General features: G+C 43.6%; 1 protein-coding gene across 5 annotated transcripts in view; it reads right to left on the reverse strand.

The window, feature by feature from the left end:
* The window catches only part of SMAD9 (SMAD family member 9), an 85035-nt gene extending 73672 nt beyond the window's left edge, over positions 1–11363 (reverse strand). For 4 of the 5 annotated variants that reach the window (XM_079779253.1, XM_079779252.1, XM_079779251.1 and 1 more), the window contains exon 1: positions 11114–11210. The gene's annotated coding sequence lies outside the window, so the exon portion shown is untranslated. Of the gene's footprint in view, positions 1–11113; positions 11211–11239 lie in introns of those variants that run through there. The other variant, XM_079779248.1, reaches the window with a different exon arrangement.
* Between the last annotated feature and the right edge of the window lie 3152 nt (positions 11364–14515).

Genomic DNA, 14515 nt, shown 5'->3' on the forward strand with positions numbered 1-14515 from the left:
CTCAAAGCTATGGAATATACATATCTTCAAAGATAGACCACATGTTAGGACACTATAAATTCAAGAAGATCAAAATCATATCAAGCATCTTCTTAGACCACAATGGCATGAAATTAGAATTCAACCACAATAAAAACACTCAAAAACAGTCAAATACATGGAAGCTAAACAGCTAAAGAGATTAAAGAAGAAGAAAAAGCATCCTGGAAACAAATGAAAATGAACACATAACAATCCAAAATCTATGGGACACAGTAAAAGCAGTCCCTAGAGGGAAGTTCATAGCACTGAGGTACAGGCCTACCTCAGAAAACAAGAAAAACAGGTAATAAGTTATCTAACCCTACAAATTAAAGGATTAGAAAGATAACAACAAGAAAAACCCAGAGTAAGTAGAAGGAAAGAAATAATAAAGATCAGAGTGGAAATAAATGACATAGAGACCAAAAAGTGATACAAAAGATTAATAGATCCAAGAGATGGTTCTTTGAAAGGATAAACAAAATTGATGAACCTCTAGTGAGACTCACCAGGAAACAAAGAGAGAGGACTCAAATTAAAAAAATCAGAAATGAAACAGGCAGAATAACAACTGATACCACAGAAATACAAAGGACAGGTAAAAAAAAAATACTATGAACAATTTCATTCCAACAAGTTTGACAATCTGGATGATATGGACATATTCCTAGAAAAATACAACCTTCCAAAACTCAATGAGGAAGAATCAGAAAACCTGAATAGGCCAATCACTACTGATGAAATTGAAGCAGTAATAAAAATACTCCCAGCAAACAAAAGCACTGGTCCAAATGGATTCACAGGGGAGTTTTACCAAATATTAAAAGAACACCTATTATCCTCAAACTATTCCAAAAAATTCAAGAGGAAGGGACACTTGCAAACTCTTTCTATGATGCCTGCATTATCCTAATTCCAAAACAGATAAAGCCATGACAAAGCAAGAGAACTATAGGCCACTATCCCTGATGAACATAGACACTAAAATCCTCAATAAAATTTTAGCAAATCGGATCCAACAATACATTAAAAAGATCATACAACACAATTAAGTGGGATTTATTCTGGGGATGCAAGGCTGGTACAATATTCGCAAATCAATAAATGTGATACAGCACATAAACATATTGCAAGACAAAAACCACATGATCACATCAATAGATGCAGAAAAAGCATTCAACAAAATCCAGCACCCTTTTTTGATAGAAACTCTCTGCAGAGAGGGAATAAGGGATAATACCTCAACATAATAAAGGCCATATCTAACAAATCTACAGCTAATATCGTACTCCATGGGCAAAAACTAAAACCATTTCCCCTAAGAACAGGAACAAGAGAGGGATGCCCACTTTCACCACTCTTGTTCAACATAGTTCTGGAAGTGCTGGCCATAGCGATCAGATGAGAAGAAGAAACAAAAAGGCATCAAAATTGGAACAGGGGGAGTAAAACTGTCATTATTAACAGATGACATAATACTGTACATAGCAAACACTAAAATCTCCATCAAAAGACTACTAGTTTTAATAAATGAATTCGGAAACGTAGCAGAGTACAAAATTAACACCCAAAAATCCACAGCATTTTTATACACTAATACTGAACTCTAAGACAGAAAAACTAAAATAAATATCCCATTTACCATTGCAACAAAAAATTAAGATATTTAGGAATAAATTTAACCAAGGAGGTAAAAGACCTGTACTCTGAAAACTACAGGATGCTGAAAAGAGTGATAGAGTAAAATATAAACAAGTAGAAGAATGTACCATGTTCATGGATTGGTAGAATCAACATCATTAAAATGTCCATATTACCAAAGCCATCTGCAGATGCAATACAATCCCTATTAAAATACCAACAGCATATCTCACAGACCTAGAACAAACACTCCAAAAATTTATATGGGAAGACCTCGAAAAAAGACCTCGAATAGCCGCAGCAATCTTGAGAAAGAGGAACAAAGTTGGAGAAATCACAATACCAGATATCAAGTTATACTACAAATCCACTGTGCTCAAAACAGCCTGGTACTGGCACAAGAGCAGTCATATAGATCAATGGAACAGAACCCAGAACCCAGAAATCGACCCAAGCCACTATGCTCAATTAATGTATGCCAAGAGCATACATTGGAGCAGAGACAGTCTCTTCAATAAATGGTGTCAGGAAAATTGGACAGGCATATGCAAAAAAAATGAAACTAGACCACCAATTTACACCATACACAAGAATAAACTCAAAACAGATAAGAGACTTAAATGTAAGATGTGAATCCTTAAAAGTCCTAGAAGAAACCATAGGCTCCAAAATCTCAGACATCTCTAGTAGCAATATGTTTTCAGATACATCTCCTAGGACAATGGAAACTAAGGAGAAAATAAACTAATGGGACTACATTAAAATAAAAAGCTTTTGAAATGCAAATGAAACCCATCAACAAAATAACAGGAGAGACCACTACATGGGAGAACATGTTTGCCAATGATACATCTGATAGGGGTTAATCTCCAAAATATATAGGGAACTCATACAACTTAACAAAAGGAAGACAAACAATCTGATTTGAAAATAGGCAAAGGAGCTAAATCGAAACTTCTCCAAAGTGGATATACAGAAAGCCAAGAAGCATGTGAAAAAATGTGCAAAGTCATTAATCATTCAAGAGATGCAAATCCAAATGACAATGAGATATCACCTCACACCTGTCAGAATGACTATCATCAACAAATCAGCAAACAAGTGTTGGTAAGACTGTGAAGAAAAGGGAATCCTAGTATACTGCTGGTGGGAATGTAGACTGGTGCAGCCACTGTAGAGAACAGTATGGATTTTCCTCAAAAAATTATAAATGGAACTGTCATTTGACCCAGTGATCTTACTTCTAGGAATATATCATAAGAAACTGGAAGCACTCATCAGAAAGAATATATGCACCCTACATTCATAGCAGAGCAATTCACAATAGCTAAGAGTTGGAAACAGCCCAAGTGCCCATCAGCAAATGAGTAGATAAAATAGCTGTGGTACATTTACACAATGGAAAGAAGTCTTACCATTTGCAACAACATTGATGGACCTGGAGAGTGTTATGCTAAAGCGAAATAACCCAGTCAGTAAAAGATAAGTTATCACATGATCTTACTCATATGTGAAATATAATAAATAAAATAAACTAACGAACAAAATAGATCCAGAGACATAGGAGCATGGGAATACTGATGAATTTCAGATGGAAGGCTGAGGTGAGGGTGGCTGGGGAGTGATTAACTGGGGAACTTATCCTATACAATAAAGAGCTAATATGCAAATCGTTGTCACACCCTCATGCCTCGCGCCCCCCGCCTGGCAGGGCTTGACGGGGGACCTGAGGCTGCGCCCCCTGCCCTGTGGGTCTTGACGGGGGGACCTGAGGCTGCGCCCCCCCACCCTGTGGGGCTTGATGGGGTGGGGCCGGCCAGGTCTGGTTCTCGCGTGATTTTGAAGTGTGCAAGGGTGGGCGAGGACTTAACTCTGGGTCCCATGGCATGCCACAGGCTCTGACAGGAGGGAGATTTTCATATACATTTTACTAATTTTCTTTCATCTCTGACATTTCTATTATAGAGAAAGGGCAAATAGCAATATTAAAATATTTCCTCTAATTAATTCCCTTTTAATGTGCATGAATTTCATGCACCGGGCCACTAGTATGCATATATGTATAGCCAATGGATACAGACAGTGGAGTGGTGAAGGCCTGAGAGGGGCGGATGGTGGGTAGAGAGGGTCAATTGGAAAAACAAACAAAGGGGACATCTGTAATACTTTCAACAATAAAGATAAACTTAAAAAGAAATTAGGCCTAGCTAGTTTGGACTGAAGGCTCCTGGGTTCAATCCCAGGCAAAGAGCACATGCCCAGGTTTCCAACTTGATCCCAAGTAGGGGACATGCACAAGACAGTCAATCAATGATCTCTCTCATCACTGATGTTTCTATCTCTTTCTCCCTCTCCATTCCTCTCTGAAATCAAATATATATATACATACACATACATACATACTAGTGGCCTTGTGCACGACATTCGTGCACTGAAGGGGGGGTGTGCCCCTCAGCCTGGCCTGCGCCCTTTCGCAGTCCAGGAGCCCTCAGGGAATGTCTGACTGACGGCCACCACTGCTGTGCTCTGACCACCAGGGGGAAGCTCCTGCATTGAGCATCTGCCCCCTGGTGGTCAGTGTGTGTCATAGCTACCAGTCATTCCGCCATTCGGTTGATTTGCCATTTACCCTTTTATTATGTTGGAGATATATATATATATATATATATATACATATATATATATATATATATAATTTGTTTTAAAAAAACTATATATATTAGACGCCTGGTGCACAAAATTCGTGCACTGGAGGGGTGTCCCTCAGACCAGCCTGCATCCTCTCCAATCTGGGATCTGTTGGGGGATGTCAGACTGCCAGTTTAGGCCCGACCCCTGTGGGATTGGGCCTAAACTGGCAGTTGGACATACCTCTCAACTTAATAAATTTTCAACTTACTAGCAACAGTAACCAATAAAATATACAACTATTAAAAGAGATTTATGTGGAAAAACCAAGATGGCGGCATAGGTAAACACCTGAACTTGCCGCCTCACACAACAATTCGGGACTGCTAACTCCTAACACTTGCTTGCCTGGCTCCCTGAATGCCCCTAACCACTCTGTCTGCCAGCCTGATAGCCCCCTAACTGCTCCCCTGCTGGCCTGATTGACACCTAACTGCTCCCCTGCCAGCATGATTGACACCTAACTGCTCCCCTGCCAGCCCGATCACCCCCAACTGCCATCCCCTGCAGGCCTGGTTACCCCCAATTGTCCTTCCCTGCCAGCCATCTTGTGACAATGTGGGAGTGGCCATCTTGTGATGACTTGGGGGCGGCCATCTTGTGATATGTGGGGGTGGCCATCTTGTGATGATGTGGGGACAGCCATCTTGTGATGGCCATCTTGTGATAACGTGGGGGCAGCCATCTTATGACAACGTGGGGCGGCCATCTTGTGACATGAGGGCATTAGGGTCAATTTGCATATTATCTCTTTATTATATAGGATATAGTTTGTTTAAAAAAAAAAGAAATTAGCCTGCTATATTTGGTCAAACATTTAATTAACGCACCCCTAATTCCTCAGCAGGGCCAGACCAAATGATTTTGAAGGCCTCATATGGCCCCGGCCAGATGTTCCCCACTCCTGATTTATAGGAATACTTATTTTAAAAGGTTATTTTATTGCCAAATGATATTTGTTTTTATTGTTGTTAAGTCCCTACTCATGATTTGGATATTCACTAGGTTAACAGAAAAGAAATCATTAATTTACTTATAATTTACTGTTCACTTTGAGTTAGAATAAATTTTCAACTTACTATCAACAGTAACCAATAAAATATACAACTATTAGAGATTTATGCGGAGAAACCAAGATGGCGGCATAGGTAAACACCTGAACTTGCCGCCTCACACAACAATTTCAAAACTACAACTAAAAGACAAAATGGACATCATCCAGAACCACAGGAAGACTGCCTGAGTGGAAATTCTACAACTAGAAGGAAAAACAAAAGCACACTGAGACTCAGAGGAGCTGCGGAAGTGTAGAGGTAAGGAGGCGCGTGCGGAGAGGGCTGGCAACTGAGTATGTGGCTGGCTTTCTCAATTGGGAGGGAAACAAAGCTCCAGACTGCTCTGAACTCAAGTTCTGGGTGAGACTCTGGGGACCCAGACTCATACGGGGAGAAACTGGACTGTCTGGCAGCGAGCGGAACACGAGGGCGGCTTTCTCTCAGAGGTGCTTGCAGCGATTACCACGGGACACTGAGACCCAGGGGCCTCTTAGGGCAGGGCTGATGGGAAGCCATTGCTGTTTGCTCTGCCCTGAGACTCCGCCCCATCCAAGCTGAGCGCAGAGGCTTTTGCATATGAATGGCCTGGTCCTTTGAAATCTAAACTTACCTAACAAACTGCAGCTGAGTCAGTGAGACCCAGAACATCCAAAAGAAGGGCAACGGCCCCGCAGCAGCTTGCATTGCTTCACAGCTGGGTCTCATATGGGCACCTCCAAACCCCAAACAAAGAAGAGGAATCTGCAGATCTCTCCATAGCTCCTGCTGGGTGGCCTCAGGCAGAGGCTAAATTAGCACCTCCTTGGAGATCCAAGAGCCAGTGTACCCAGGGGTCAGAGTAGGACCATCCAGATTACAACTCCTCAGATCCATAAGGGACACACTCAGGGGGCAGACTCAGTGAGCACCAAAGCCCCACTGAAGCAAGTCTTGCCTCATAAGGGTGTCTCCAGCACAGAAGTTCTCCCATCGTATACACAGCTGATCCTCACAGCCAATTGGCCTGGAGGTCAATTTCTCCCAGTGATACCAGCAACAATCAAGGCTTAACTACAACAAGACTGTGCACACAGCCCACAAAGGGGTGCACCAAGAGTGTCCACCTCAGGTAACTGGGAAGGCTGAGCCACTGGGCCCTATAGGACACCCAGCACACAAAACCACTCTATCAACTCAGGGAAGCAGCCAAAATGAGGAGACAAAGAAACAGTTCACAAATGAAAGAAATGGAGGAAAGCAAACGACTGGATATAGAGTTCAAACTCATGGTTATAAGGTTTTTCAAGTATTTTCTAGAAAAGGCCGATAAATTTAGTGAGACCCTTGAGGATATGAAAAAGGACCAACTAGAAATTAAGTATACATTGACTGAAATAAAAAATAATATACAGAGTCAACAGCAGACTAGAGGATCACATGAATCAAGTCAAAGATTTGCGATACAAAGAAGCAAAAAACACCCAACTGGAAAAGCAAAAAGCAAAAAGAATACAAAAATATAAAGATAGTGTAAGGAGCCTCTGGGACAACTTCAAGCGTACCAACATCTGAATTATGGGGGTGCCAGAAGAAGAGAGAGAGCAAGATATTGAAAACCTATTTGAAGAAATAATGACAGAAAACTTCCCCCACCTGGTGAAAGAAATAGACTTACAAGTCCAGGAAGTGAAGAGAACCCCAAATAAGAGGAATCCAAAGAGGACCACACCAAGATACATCATAATTAAAATGCCAAGAGCAAAGACAAAGAGAGAATATTAAAAGCAGCAAGAGAAAAACAGTTAATTACCTACAAGGGAGCACCCATACGATTGTCAGCTGATTTATCAACAGAAACTATGCAGGCCTGATGGGAGCGGCAAGAAATATTCAAAGTGATGAATAGCAAGAACCTACAACCAAGACTGCTCTACCCAGCAAAGCTATAATTTAGAATTGAAGCACAGATAAAGAACTTCACAGATAAGAAAAAGCTAAAGGAGTTCATCACCACCAAAACAGGATTACATGAAATGCTGAAAGGTATTCTTTAAAAAGAGGAAAAAGAAGAAAAAGGTAAAGATAAAAATTATGAACAACAAATACATATCTATCAACAAGTGAATCTAAAAATCAAGTGAGTAAAAAATCTGATGAACAGAATAAACTGGTGAATATAATAGAATCAGGGGCATAGAAAGGGAGTGGACTGACAATTCTCGAAGGGAAAAGAGTGGGGGGGGGGTGAGGGAAGAGACTGGACAATGATCGTACACCTATGGATGAAGACAGTTGGGGGTAAGGGCAGAGGGTGGGGTGGGAACTGGGTGGAGGGGAGCTATGGGGGGAAAAAAGAGGAACAATTGTAATAATTTGAACAATAAAGATTTATTAAAACTAAAAAAGTAAATAAATAAAAATAAAAGATTTATGCTTTCAATGTAGTACTATATTTACTGTTTTACTCTGGACACTTCCCTGTTTCTGAATTCCTTTCTAGATGTTATGAAAATCTGCTCTAAGCTTCATTAGAGCTTTGTAATTTAATATAGTATGCGTTTCAAATTTAAATAAACACCTTATTTTCCATAACCTTCACCTTCCCTTAAATCAGAATACATTCTGTGGATCAGTATTATTTCGAACATATTAGGCAGAATATAATGAAATTGCTATTCTGTTTTTCTGCAGAGGGAATGTCAGATATAAACTAGTTAGTTACCTAAGTGTTATAGTGACCACTTATTAAACAATATCTCTCTACTTTGGTGAAGAAATGTATACTCTCATTAATCAGAATTAAAACTATTTGTAAAACTGAAGTTAAATATTTTAATATTTATAGAATAATTTCTTTTTTTTTTAAATATATTTTATTGATTTTTTACAGAGAGGAAGAGAGAGGGATAGAGAGTTAGAAACATCAATCAGCTGCCTCCTGCACACTCCCTACTGGGGATGTGCCCGCAACCAAGGTACATGCCCTTGACCGGAATCGAACCTGGGACCCTTCAGTCCGCAGGCCGACGCTCTATCCACTGAGCCAAACCGGTTTCGGCAGAATAATTTCTTGACAGACTTTTTTCTCCAACTGATCGCACAATTAGAAAGGATAAACAAATTTACTAGTTATTACTTATAGATATTTTTTGTAATGTTTCATTAAAAATGAAATCTCTTCTTTGCCATTCCTTGTCTTAGGCAATTAGAGATGCATAGTTGACACCTATGAATAATATCTGATTACTCATTAACTGGAGATATAAAAATAAAAGAAAAAGATTTTAAGAAGAGTCAAGCCAAAACCGGTTTGGCTCAGTGGATAGAGCGTTGGCCTGCGGACTCAAGGGTCCCAGGTTCAATTCTGGTCAAGGGCATGTACCTTGGTTGCAGACACATCCCCAGTAGGGGGTGTGCAGGAGGCAGCTGATCGATGTTTCTCTCTCATCTATGTTTCTAACTCTCTATCCCTCTCTCTTCCTCTCTGTAAAAAAAAATCAATAAAATATATATATAAAAAAAAGAGTCAAATAGCTCATGCCGACTTTAAAATATTGATGACAAAAGTGTGAGAATTGTAAAATACTTAGGGTTTAACCTAAAACTTGTTTTTATCTTTGAATTTTAGTAAGCACTGTGCTGATAAAAAATGAGTTTGCTCAGATCAAGACTATATTGGCACTCTCTTAAACACAGCCTGAAACTGAGAGTGGGGAAGGACATGTAATGAGAATAGAGCCACAGTTGTCTAATAATTATTCACCTCACTAACTATAGATAAGAAGTTTTCTTACAGACCCTAGGAAACTGGAGGATGAAAGAGGCCTGTAAAAAATAAGACACCTCCATGGATCCATCACTCAGAAAAGAAATAACGTTTTGAGAACAGACCAAGGACAGGGCACGCTTTGATTTGGTTGCTGCACCTGGACCCTGACCTCCTCGGGGAGTTTTTCCTTGGAATGCTGACCATGCTCTGGTCCCAGAAACAGGCTGAGCTGTTTGTAACATCGTAGATTAGCCTCCTGGTTATCAGACTTTGAGCTCCTGAAGGCGGGACTGCAGACTCTACCCTCCCCTTTCCATGGTACATTTGTAGGTCCCAGCTGCATGTAGCTATCTTCTCCCTGGTGTCTATATAACCAGCCAACTAGCAAGGGAGGGCAGAGCAGATTTTTATGGATGCCCTGCTGCTCTCCCATACTGCCGGCATTACTGGAATAAACGCTCATATATGATTCAACCCTGTCTCTGCTTAATTGGCTGAAGTGGTGACAGGCAGCCCGGACCCCTTGGTTGTCCAGTTACAAAACCAGGGAGCTGAAGCACAAAACATTTCTGACAAAGATAGCCAGTCAAGCATAAAAAAGGGAATTGGTTGTGTCAGAATAGTTGACTTGGAATGGATGAAGGCAATTATTATCACTAAAAGTTGTTTTTATTATTTGAAACTTATGTCATATTATGTTTAAAGTGCTCCTTATTTGTAAACTATTACATCATTTCCATATCTGCAGTGTCCTTCTTGGATAACCACAAACTTGAAAGCGGTCCAAAATCCTGTTCATGGTTTTCTACAAGCATAGGGAAGCTCACGTGTTGAATTGTCTATCTGGAGTTAGGAGAATGTGTTTGGGTTTTACTTTTACTTCCTTTTTAAATATAGATCACTATTTTAAAATGTAAACATCCAATGGCATTCCCTTACAACAACAGGAATCCTGAGGCAGAAACCTATAGTATTAATATTTCACTCACCCAGAAGGACGCCCCAAATGCTTAAGGCCAAGGAGGTAACATTATTAAATGCCTTATGACTTTACAGTTATCCTCTATTATTCTGGCTAACCCACATTTCCAAAGATCCCTGGATAAACTAGGCAGGGCACTGAAACAATATTTGTAAATTGAACTAATTAAAAGCAATCCACATTGCTCTGAGGGTGTGTGTCTGTGAATTACTGGGTAAAGAATTTACATGCAAGTTTATTCCAAACCAGATTTACATCATTTGTAGGTTATTTTTTAGGAGTACCCGTTCTAGCCCAGAAACATGTCAACAGTATTTCTAAACTATCATTTCAAATTACACTGCAGAGGTGGGAGGAGGAAGGAATAGTCAGGGAAGACGTGTCAGCTCCTAACAATGTTTCCCCCCGGCTCTTCCTCCCCATCGCAATGCTGGCGTCACTGAGTCTCTGGTCTCCGTTCCCGCTTGGCCGCCCTCCGCAGAGAGCTGGCACCAGGGGCAGGCGAGGGGAGGATCAACACCCAGCTCTCCGCACAAGCTAAGCGCCGGCCCGGAGACGCTTGAAGAACGGTGCTAACTTTCCCGAGCCTCACTTCTCCAGCCGCAACGGTAAGCAGAGCAAAAACCCTCGGAGACAGAAAGTCCGAGAGGCCCGGTGAGTCACACCTCCATCCCTCCACCGTCCCACCCGCCACACACCCTCCAGCCGCAGCAAACGGGCACTCGGCTCCCAGGCCCGGTCCTCGGGCCCCGCCCACGCCCGGGCCCCAGCCTCGCCCCGCGGCGTCCCCCAGAGAAGCATCCTGACGGGTCCCAGGAGCCGGCAGCTGGGCGGCTGCGGCCTGGAGGAGAGAGAAGGGCGCTCGGTCAGCTCCCGGAGCTGCCCCTCCGGCTCCGGGACCCCATGCCCAGCCCGCCCCGAGCAGGCTCCCCGCCCACACCACCAGCCTCCGGGCTCCCCTCAGCTGGAGAGGCTTACCCACTCGCAGGCGCTCTCCGGGCGCGCGCCGGGAGCTCACGGGTCACCTGTGCCCACGTCGGCATTCACCCCTCTCCCCACCCCAAGCCTGGTCCCCGGCCGCCGCTCCGAGCACCCAGCACTCACGCCTGGCTGCGCGCGCCCCCGGCTGCTGTCCCCGACGCCGGAGGTGGGGCCCGAATCTGTGCTGCAGCGGCGGCGGCGGCCCCAGCCCGGCCCCGGCCGGCGTCAGTCAGGCTGGAGCCGCCGAGACTCAGCGCCCCTGTCAGTGCGCCGCCCTGGAGAGCTGCCAGCGTCCGGCCCCCGCCCCGCCGCCGCCCCCTCTCCCCCCACCCCCCGCCCCCCCCGCCGCCGAGCAGCTGAGGGAGCCTGCGCCGAGCTGCAGCGCGGCCCGCCACGCGGTCACTTGCGCGGAAATTTGCGGCGGGCACCTCGCAGCCAGAGCCCCAAGGCCCCTGACCTGGCTGCCTTCTGTGTCTCCCCGCGAGACCGCAGGCTTGCCTGTCTCCGGGACCGCGGCGCAGGGCTCTACCAGCGTCGGTCACTTCATTGCTCCTGCCAGTCCCCACTCCCGCAGCACCCCTCGCCACCCTCCATCACTCACCCTCACCCCTTACCGCTCCCCCCTCACCCCTTACCGCTCCCCCCTCACCCCTTACCGCTCACCCCAGAGACTTTTCGTTTCTACACGGAGCCTAAGACCAAAGGAGGATTGTTACAGCAGAGATATAAGACCAACAAATCTTATATCCACTCTGATGGTTACTGTTACTTGCCCTTTGTTCCTTATTAGCTTTTCAGAGTAAAAGGATAATTTCGCCCATGGACTGCACCAGAGCAACTGGTTTGCGCTGGTGTAGGCAGAAGAAAATCTATTCACTCTTGAGTAGTAAATGGTGCTTAAAACTAGTTATATAATTATGTGGATTGTCATTTTCTTACGCATATTTATTTGCTTAACAGCCATTAAGATTTAATATTATCTAATCTAACAGAGATACAATTTTATGGGCACTGAGCAACATTAACGTAGAACCTTGCCTCAAGGCCTGACTACACCCTAGGTAGCATGGCTTTTGAGGTCATTATGGACTCCTACTAATACTTTTAAGAAATGCCAGCAACATACTGATAACCTTTGATTCTCCATCAGCCAGGAGCTCTTCATAGAAAAGGCATTTACTGCAGAGGTGAAAATAGAAGAAAGCCACATAGGACTTATTCAATTTGCTCCTGTGCATAAGAAAATCAGTCATCCAAAAGGTCCAGGTACCCCAGAAATGTACTAGTAAATGCAAGGCCTTGTACTTAACTACTTTGTCAGGTTCTCAAAGCACTGCATTTTCCTTCTGTGGTAGACTTCATTTTTGCATTATCATACTGTTGTAGTTAAGCACTGACCTTGTTTAAAACAGCATTTGTAGAAGAACCTTAAACTCGAATTTAAATCAACTTTCTATAGCTGACCCATTTGCCTCTGCTCTAGGCTAGATGTTAAGCTTGAGATTGCTCTGAGTGTGAAACACCAGAAAACATTTGGAAAAGACACAGATTGTGTTTGATATGTTTATTACAAGTAAACTAATTAGGTCCTCAGAATTGATACCACTCAGAAGTGGCTCACTTTTTTCTTAGTGTTGTTAAACCTCACTGGAGGATATTTTTCCATTGATTTTTTAGAGATAATGAAAGGGAGGGGGAGAGACACAAAAAGAGAAACAACATCGACTGATTGCCTTCCCACTTGAGCCCTGAATGATCCTGCTGGAGATTGAGCCTGCAGCCAAGGACCATGCCCTTGGCTGAAATCGAACCCAAGATCCTTCAGTCCCCGGGCCAACTCTCCAACAATTGAGCAGAAGTGGCCCACTCTTTAAAAAATATCCTATATAATAAAAGCCTAACATGCTAAGTGTCTGGTCCTCCGTTCAACCAAAGTGTAATATGCTAATGATAAGCTAAGGCCGCTCAACCGCTCACTAAAATGCGCAATAACCACCAGGGGGCAGATGCTCCGACTGGTAGGTTAGCTTGCTGCTTTGGTCCTGCAAATCAGGACTGAGTGAGACAGGCTGGACATGCCCTGGAGCCCTCCTGCAGTCCCTCCCCAGCTGGCCAACCTCCCGTGTCCCTCTCCAGCCCTGCTCATGCACCGGTGGGTCCCTCAACCTGGCCTGTGCCCTCTCCCAATCCAGGACCCCTCAGGGGATGTTCGAGAGCCAGATTTGGCCCGATCCTGCAGGCCAGGCCAAGGGACCCCACTGGTGCATGAATTTGTGCACTGGGCCTCTCTCTAGTTATTAAGAAAAGAAATGGCCCAGTCACAATCTCGGTGTCCTCTTATGTGCATTAGACAATGCAGAGGACACATATGAATAGCAAGGAGTTTATAATTTCTGCCTTGCTGTCTCCTGCTTCTGGCACTGATTTTTTTAAAAAATCTTCATTGATGAAAGTATTACACAAGTCCTCCTCCGCCACCCCCCATTAACCTCTTCTAGCCCACTCCTGTCTATCCCCCTCCCCCCAGGTCCTCACCACCCCATTGTCTGTGTCCACAGGTTCTGCATATATGCATACAAGTTCATTGGTTGATCTCTTCCTACCAACCCTCCCCTGCCTTCCCTCTGAGTTTCAACAGTCTATTCATGCTTCTATGACTCTGAGACTATTTTTTTTTATTGTTTAAAGTATTACAAATAGTAGTAGATGTGTCTCCCCTTTTTCCCCATTGACCTTCCCCCGGCCTACGCTACCCGCCGGCACATGCCCTCACCCCCCCCCCCCAGTGTCTTGTGTCCATTGGTTATGCTTATATGCATGCATACAAGTCCTTCGACTGATCTCTTACCCCACCCGCAACACACCCCAGCCTTCCCACTGTAATTTGACAGTCTGTTTGATGCTTCTCTGCCTCTATCTATCTTTTGGTTCATCAGGTTATAATGTTCTTTATTATCCATAAATGAGTGCGATCATGTGGTATTTTTCTTTCACTGACTGGCTTATTTCACTTAGCATAATGCTCTCCAGTTCCATCCATGCTGCTGCAAATGGTAAGAATTCCTTCTTTTTTATAGCAGCGTAGTATTCCATTGTGTAGATGTACCACAGTTTTTTAATACACTCATCTGCTGATGGGCATTTAGGCTGTTTTCAAATCTTACCTATTGTAAATAGTGCTGCTATGAACATAGGGGTGTAATATCATTTCTGATTGGTTCCTGTTTTCTTGGGATATATTCCTAGAAGTGGTATTAGGGGGTCAAATGGCAGTTCCACTTTTAAATATTTGAGGAAACTCCATACTGTTTCCCACAATGGCTGCACCAGTCTGCATTCCCACCATCAGTGAAGGAGGGTTCCTTTTTCTCTGCATCCTCGCCAACACTTGACATTTGT

This window comes from Cnephaeus nilssonii (assembly GCF_951640355.1).
Source record: "Cnephaeus nilssonii genome assembly, chromosome: 8".
In the NCBI taxonomy this organism is placed as follows: Eukaryota; Metazoa; Chordata; class Mammalia; order Chiroptera; family Vespertilionidae; genus Cnephaeus; species Cnephaeus nilssonii.